Source organism: Solenopsis invicta, chromosome 1 (genome assembly GCF_016802725.1).
Source record: "Solenopsis invicta isolate M01_SB chromosome 1, UNIL_Sinv_3.0, whole genome shotgun sequence".
NCBI lineage: Eukaryota > Metazoa > Arthropoda > Insecta > Hymenoptera > Formicidae > Solenopsis > Solenopsis invicta.
The window spans coordinates 8113543-8121834 of NC_052664.1; positions in this window are offsets into that span (position 1 = coordinate 8113543).

Below are 8292 nucleotides of genomic sequence, written 5' to 3' on the forward strand. Positions count from 1 at the left end.
AATTAGAGTATGATCGAAAAACTTCGTCTGTGTAGGTTGAAGGTCATTTTACTATTACGTAAAACGTACACGATTCTTTCCCTGTGTTAACTTCGTAAGCGGATGTCACGGGAAGATTGCGAGTAGCGAATAGTTAACAGTTTCTACGACTCGTTAGAGCATTGAGGGGGGTGATACGCGCAGGAGAAACCGAAGGACTCGTCTTTCACGCGCGGTCAACAAACTATTTATTTTCTCCTGCTTCCGCTCGTAGCCCCCGGTCCCCTGTAAGAATTTGACATAGAGGAAGTGCGCACCATATTCTCACTATTATCTCTACTCTACACTCTCAATATCTCCCGCTCTCTACTTCGGGATACCGGCGGTAGTTTAGAAAGTGTTCCCCGCGAGCGGGGCAGGAACAGGAAAATGCTCCCTTTGCCCCCTCGATCGCACATCCTCATACTTACGTCAATCGTCACGGCGGTACCTCCCGCGCGTATCTCTCCTTTCCGCGCTCCAACAGGTCGAAGAAACTATTTATTAGTTACCATTGCGTATTTTGACTATGTGTATTGAGGAGTTAATAAAGTAATATTTCTGTAATTTATATGAAATTATGTATGTAAGATTAAAATTTTAAAGCTCCGATGAAAACATAAATTAAATGCGTTATAAAGTACAAATATACATCCAATAAAAGGCAAACGCAGGTAAACGTGTGCAAATTATATTTCTCACGTATTATATCCTTCAACTTAATATTATGTATCTTGTGGATCCATAATGCATCTATTTGTATATGAATACGTTTCGGCTTTTTTTTGAACCACCTTTAGCGTTTTATAAATAATTAAAAATCGGAACTTTTACAACTTTAGAACTTATAAATATTAAAATACCCGCTTTACATCCCTCATCTGGCCGATACGTGCGAGTCAATACCCAAAGTTATTATAAATTTGGAAATCGTTATTATTAAACTTTTATTTAGCGTTATTTTCAATTCAATTATATTAAATTCTATGTTTTTTAAAAATTGCGTTGTTTCGTTGCGCTTTGATTGCGCGTAATGTATTATTATCTTTTAAACGTATTAAATCGGCAAGGACAACATTATCTCTTTTTATGTTATTTTTTTCTCTCTCTCTAATTAGCGCGAATTTGACATCATATATGAAGTGCGTAGGACATAGTTGCTCCATTATTTGAGTATTACTTTTCTATCTAATTATGTTTAAATGATACTAATATACAATGCTTATAAAAGTTGCAAAATAAGGATATGAAAATTATATAACGATGCAATATTAGAGTAAAAATTAAAGTCATATTGGAGGTATTGCAATTTATGTCGGTTAAAGAAAGAATTGTATACAATGTTTATAATTTTATACATAAAATGATTGGAAAGTGTTTGAGTTACTTAAAAAATAAAATATAAAATATTTCAATCGCACTCTCTCTAAACGGAGCCAGCAGGCAGATTCGAATGCATAAACTTTCGTGCAATCTCGAACACCTACAAATTGGATTTTTGAACAATTTTCCATTTTCTCTTAATGGTTTTTCCTCTACAATAAATTATTTTTTAGAAATACCGATTGTGCAGTCACATTTTCGAGATTCTAAACTATTATTTGAAAAAAGATTATTGAAAAATATTCATTGGAACCAAAGTTATAGCATCTCAAAGTTGAAAAAGTTTCCCAAACCGGCAAATGTGTTAACGGATCGGTGTGTTTAAAGGTTAAAAAAACGAAAAAAAAACAAATTTACTATTTTGGCTACTGTATGCCGTAATGCGTATATGAATTCGACATGTAACGTTGTATCATGTAGTGATACAACGGTGCTAGAGAGGTGCTAAGATAGTAAACCAGTTACGTTACAAGTATACGAGGTGTGTTCAAAAAGTATCGCGAATTTTGAATTTTCGCGGGTTACGTATATTCGAATTTCGATCTTTTTGTGGCGTTATGTTGGTACTCATGTCTCTCACTTATGCCGACAAGCTCGGCCATTTTGAATGTTCACTTAATTGTTGACAGCTGCTTTGCTTGCACGTGTTTTGGATCGTCTTCGATTTTTACCTATTCAAAAAAATGGATTAAAGAACCTGTATCAAATTTTGTGTGAAAAACGAAATTAAGTGCGCGGATGCATTCCGAATGTTGACTGTGGCATACGGAGAAGCTACCTTGGACCGAAGCAACGTTTATCGGTGGTACAAAATGTTCTCAGAAGGCCGAGAAGATGTGAACGACGAAGAGCGTGCCGGACGCCCGAGCACTTCAACAACAGACGAAAAAATTAATAAAGTGGAGAAAATGGTATTGGCCACCGTTAGAGAAGTTGCTGAGGACCTAAACATATCGATTGGCTCGTGCCATTCGATTTTTATCAATGATTTGGGCATGAGACGGGTCGCCGCGAAATTCGTACCAAAATTGCTCAATTGCGACCAAAAACAGCATCGCATGAACATTGCTAATGAGATGTTGGACTCTGTCCGCGACGACCCAAATTTGCTCCAGAGGGTCATAACTGGTGACGAATTGTGGGTTTATGGTTATGACGTGGAAACCAAAGCTCAATCATCTCAATGGAAGCTGCCGCACGAACCAAGACCGAAAAAAGCGCGCCAAGTTCGGTCGAATGTGAAAGTTTTGCTGACAGTTTTCTTCGATTGCAGGGGCGTGGTGCATCATGAGTTCTTGCCACAGGGTAGAACGGTCAATAAGGAATATTACCTGCAAGTTATGCGCAATTTGCGCGAAGCAATCCGCCAGAAACGCCCGGATTTGTGGAAGAACAAAAATTGGCTTTTGCACCACGATAACGCCCCTGCTCACACATCGTTGCTTGTGCGCGACTTTTTGGCCAAAAACAACACACTAATGATGCCGCAGCCACCGTATTCCCCAGATCTGGCCCCCTGTGACTTTTTCTTGTTCCCTAAACTGAAGAGGTCCATGAAAGGACGACGTTACGCTACGCTTGACGAGATAAAGACGGCATCGAAGGAGGAGCTGAACAAGATAAAAAAAAATGATTTTTTGAAGTGCTTCGAAGATTGGAAAAACCGTTGGCACAAGTGTATAATATCTCATGGGGATTACTTTGAAGGGGACAAAATAGATATTCATGAATAAATAAATAATTTTTGAAAAAACACAAAATTCGCGATACTTTTTGAACACACCTCGTACATTTCTCAGCTCCGGTACATTAATTGACACGGCCTGATAAAATGCGGATCTAATCTCTTGTTCTGTGAGGGGCACCGCATCCTCACATGACTCATATTCTCTAATTATTGAGTCAAAGCGTTCGCAAAAATCACTTACTTTTTCATCTCTTCTCATCTTAATTTGATAAAGTTTAGCTCTAACTGATGTATGAGTAACGTTTATTTCGCTCTTTTTATATCCTCTTAATTTCTTTAGAATTTCTATCGGCTCTTTTTCATACAAAATTCTCTTATGATAGCTTTCATCTAAGTGATTAATTATGATGTCTCTAACTAAACTTTTTCTTTTAGCAATTTTTGACTCGGAAAGATTTTCAGGACTTTTAATACTCGAATCTATCACATCTAATAAGTCATTATTTGTTAACTCAGATTTTAAATAATCCATCCAATGATCAAAGTTGTATTTTTGCGTCAGCTTGTATTCTCTTTTAATATGCAATCTTTGATTGTTTAACTCTATCTCTATTGTATTTTTAATTTTCTCTAAACTTCTATCTTTACCGGCGGAACAGACTTTTATTTCATCTAATTTTCTCCTTTCGGATTCTACTTCTAATTCTTTACCCGTTGTTTTGTCATTCTTTACTGAACTTTGTATACTCTTATTATTTACCTCTAAGCATCTAAGTTTGACTCTCTCTTTCTCTAAATTTATTCGGGAGACTTCTACCATATTCTCCATCATCTCGGTGGCCTTTAACATAATTTTGTCCAACATCTGCATTGAACTCTCCATTTTTGCGACCAATTTCTCTTGCTTTTCGTAGATGATTCTGCTTCCGATTGGTAGTATCGGACGATTCTCTATCCACGCTTTGGTCACTTCGATGTTTTCTGTGACTACGGGCAACTTCTTCTTCGGGATTGTTCCTTTTCTCTCCGTCTTCTTCTCTGTCTCTTTCTCTTCTCTATCTGCGTTGTCACTCTCTTTCTCTATGACTGTGACCACGCTGCTGTCGCTGTCGTAGTCCACCAGCGCATTTAGATTCTCTTCCTCCTCTAAAAGAATGTTCTCTTGCTCTTTGTCCATTCTCTTTCTCTAATCGGGATTTAACTGTCAATTAAACATTAGCATTTTTCTTTTAGTAAGACAAGCCAATTTACAGTTAGATATTGATTTTCAGTATTATCATCAACTCTCTAATGTTACAAAAAAATTGTGCTTGTGAGGTCATATAGAACGCACTGCAATTCACAACAATCTCAAAGCGGGAAAACCGTGCGCCTCCGCAGGGCTATCCGCACACGCACACCACTGTCCGTTGCGATTCCCAGCACTGCTGAAAAAAATCTATGGGAGCTCGGGTTGATCACGCACGCGCACGAGGCCCATACGAATTTACGCGGCCTCCCTGAACAGTAATCAAGCTACACCGCACAGCAAGTCCTGCTCGATCACTGACCCGATTTACACATACCGAGTTTTATACATACGCATATCATGTTTACACATATATCGTTTTCTAACCATCTAGCCATTTAACCATCTAACCATCTAACACCGGTGTCATATTGTTGATCGAACTCGGTTATGTTTTAGTGCGCACCCAGCAACAAGATTCGCGCGTAAACAAAAGGCTCTCGCCATACACGCTCGGACTTGCACGCGCACGTCGCCGACTCGTTTCCAAGTGGCTTCTTTCTATTGTACATATTCTCTTTCAATTTCATCTTTCTCTACTTCTATCAAAAGGACAAAAAAAATTGTCTCCTTCTAACTTCTAACAGCATTTCTCGAACGTTCTTATTAGCTGGGAATTTCTACTTCTATACTGTGCTCTATCTCTATCTCTTACAGGTAAAACCTTCTTCTATCCTCGTCTAGCAATATATATCGAACGTTCTTATTAGCTGGGAATTTCTCTCGTTTCGCTCATCAGCATCGAGAGATATTTACTCACCCTCTAGTCTTCAAAGTTTCTCTTATCTCTACTCTATCTCTTCGTCAGCGTCTCATGAACCTTCCGTTCGGATTTTTGTGTGTCTCGCTTCTCGCGCAGTGACCACGTGCACTGGGCCTGATGAAATAGTAGGGATGCCGGGGACACTGTTTGGTACGCAGAGACACTAAAGACACAAATGTTCTGTACAGATATAACTCTTTATTCGTGGTTTTAATATAAAAGCTCTTGACTCGCTCAAGACGTTCGTCCGAATGCCGATCGCACACATACACGTAGCTTGTGCACAGACGTGAGAGGCGCTCGACTCACACGAGCCACCGCAGCTGCCATCTCTAGGAGTGGGAGCGTATCGCTCGTTCAAAGCTCTTACTCAACAGCTTCTAAACGCACGAAAATTCTAAATCAGGAAAATTCTAAACAATGGAAAATTAAAAATATATAATTATGTAACAAGATACTGTGTTTTTCTTAAACTAAACTGATTTTTAAAAATTATTTTTATGTGTATAGCCATATTACAACCACATTTTTTCTTCCACCAATTATGCAGTGCATTAGATTTTTATAAATCACGTCTTAAATAATAAATATTTCATTACATTGAGTCTGGAATCTGTCAAACAACTCTGACGAATGTAATCGTTCAAGTTTTAACAGAAAATATTAATTATGAACAAAGTTATTCAATAAAATAAAAATGGGTGCCATATTACCCTCTTCTCTACTATTAATTTATAAAACATGTTCATCTTTCGTGAAACTTGTTTAAACTTCATGATAAAGGTCAACAACTACATAAACATGGTGATGTACTCGTAAATTTCAAGACATTACCTTTCTTTGCCAATTATCTCATTGATTAAAAAATGCGTACTCCGCGTTTTTGTGAAAACTTTGTTTGCGTCCCTCTTCTTACTACGGCGTTTTTATACTTTATATCACAAAAGCCTATCCTAATTTCTATCCTGGTCACTATTACAACGTTTAGACCTACGCCTACGGTTAGAACACAGGTTATACAGGTTTAAAAAATTAGGGAGAGGTCTTGTGTTTTGAACTTTGAACGACGTATCTAATAGGATTTTGATGCGCTGAAAATGACTACGTTGTCCGTTTTTTCCATCACCCTCCATTTTTTAAATAATTGCAAACAACTTTTTGGAATTTAACTTATTTATGAATTTTTTCTGGCTAAAGAAAAAATTATAGCGAGGTCAGCTTTACGGCATTTTGCGTAGAAATGTTCCCACAATACAGAAAATATTTTTTTGCTATTTGTAAAAGTGTTTTATTTAAACCGTAAACACAAAACTTTGAAAAAATCGTACAAAAATGATAAATTTTGAAATATAAAACCAAATAATTCGAAAGAAAAAATTTTATAAAAATATTTAATTATTTAGGCTTATTACTGTATGTTTGCAGTTTAAATCTTTTTTGGAAAATTAATTTCCAACCATTTGTTAAAAAGTTATTGAATTTAAAGCACAATTCATTCCTCGCGCGGCGTCACCTACGGTCTACAACATTTAGGGGAGGTTTTGTGTTTTGAACGTTGAGATATGGTTTTATAAGATTTCGATGAGCTGAAAACGACAACGTTGTCCGTTTTTTTTCTATCACTCTCCATTTTTTTAAATAATCGCAAAACAAACACCGTAGTTTACGGCGCGTGCGGAATGCATTTATAGTTTAAATTCAATAACTTTTAACAAATGGTCGGAAATAAATTTTTCAAAAAAAGATTTAAACAGAAACAAACAGTTAATTTTCCCAAATTGTCAAATATATTTTAAGACTTTTTGTTTTTTAATTATTTGATTTTATATTTCAAAATTTATAATTTTTTTTTTAATTTTTACTATTTTTTCAAAGTTTCTTGTTTACGATTCTCATAAAACATTTTCATAAGTTGCGCAAAAATATTTTATGTATTGTGGGAACATTTATGCGTAGAAAACCGTAAAGCTGATCTCGCTATCATTTTTTTTAAATAAAAAAAATTCATAAAGAAGTCATGTTTGAAGAAAGTTTTTGCAATTATTTAAAAAATGGAGGGTGATGGAAAAAATGGACAACAGTCATTTTCAGCACATCAAAATCCCATAGATACGTCATTCAAAGTTCAAAACGCAAGACCTCCCTTAATTCTGTAGACATATGTTATCAGTCACATAAAAATGCGAAATTATATACAATAATTTAGAAAAATTGTTGTAATCGTTATTGTTCTGTGAAGTTCTTGTTGCCCACAGAAATATGATATACGTTTGTAATAATTTTTCTTAATTTTATTCTATTTTATTTATTTTGTTATTTATTTTATTTGATTAAATTAGTTTAGGACCCTCAAAGTTTAAAACAATTAGTAATCGGGAATTAGGCTAATGAGAGTCAGCGCGGGTGAAGGTTGTGCAGTCGTATTAATATTATACAAATTATTTGTTTATTTTTGAATCACAAGGTTATTAAAGTACAGAAAAATGTTCTTCCTAGCAACTTAAAGAAATATGTTGTTTATAAAATTATATGTAAAGACGTCAATACGTCATATATAAGGCAAACTAGTAGAAAATTAAAAACAAGAATTAATGAACATTGCATTCATATTAATTAAAATACAAATAATCTCTCGGTTATCACAGAACATAGACTTAATTGTAATCATGATTTTGATTGGAAGAATATAAAAATCTTAGACAACCAATGTTTCTTAGGCAGGCGGTTGATATCCGAAATGTTACATATTCAATTACAAGATAACAATCTCAATTTATAAACAGATACTGAATGCCTGCATCATGTGTATTTCTCGTTATTGGATAAATTATAATAGAATCAATATGCTCTTGAGCGATATAAGTTGTAACAGTTTAAATGTAATAGTTTACTCGTCGAGAATTATTTTTATTTTATTTATTTATTTATTTATATTTTTATCTATCATGACGATTTGTGACTTACTTTAATTGTTACAATTGACTCGCGCCTAATTATTTTTATTTCTACCTATTTATTTATAATTTTATTAAATTTGTGACATTTGAATTGTAATATCTGACTCTCCGCTAATTTTACTCTATTTATTTATTTTATAATTATAGTTAACGACTTACTATTTCTCCATTCGCTTACATGTAGGTATTTATTTAT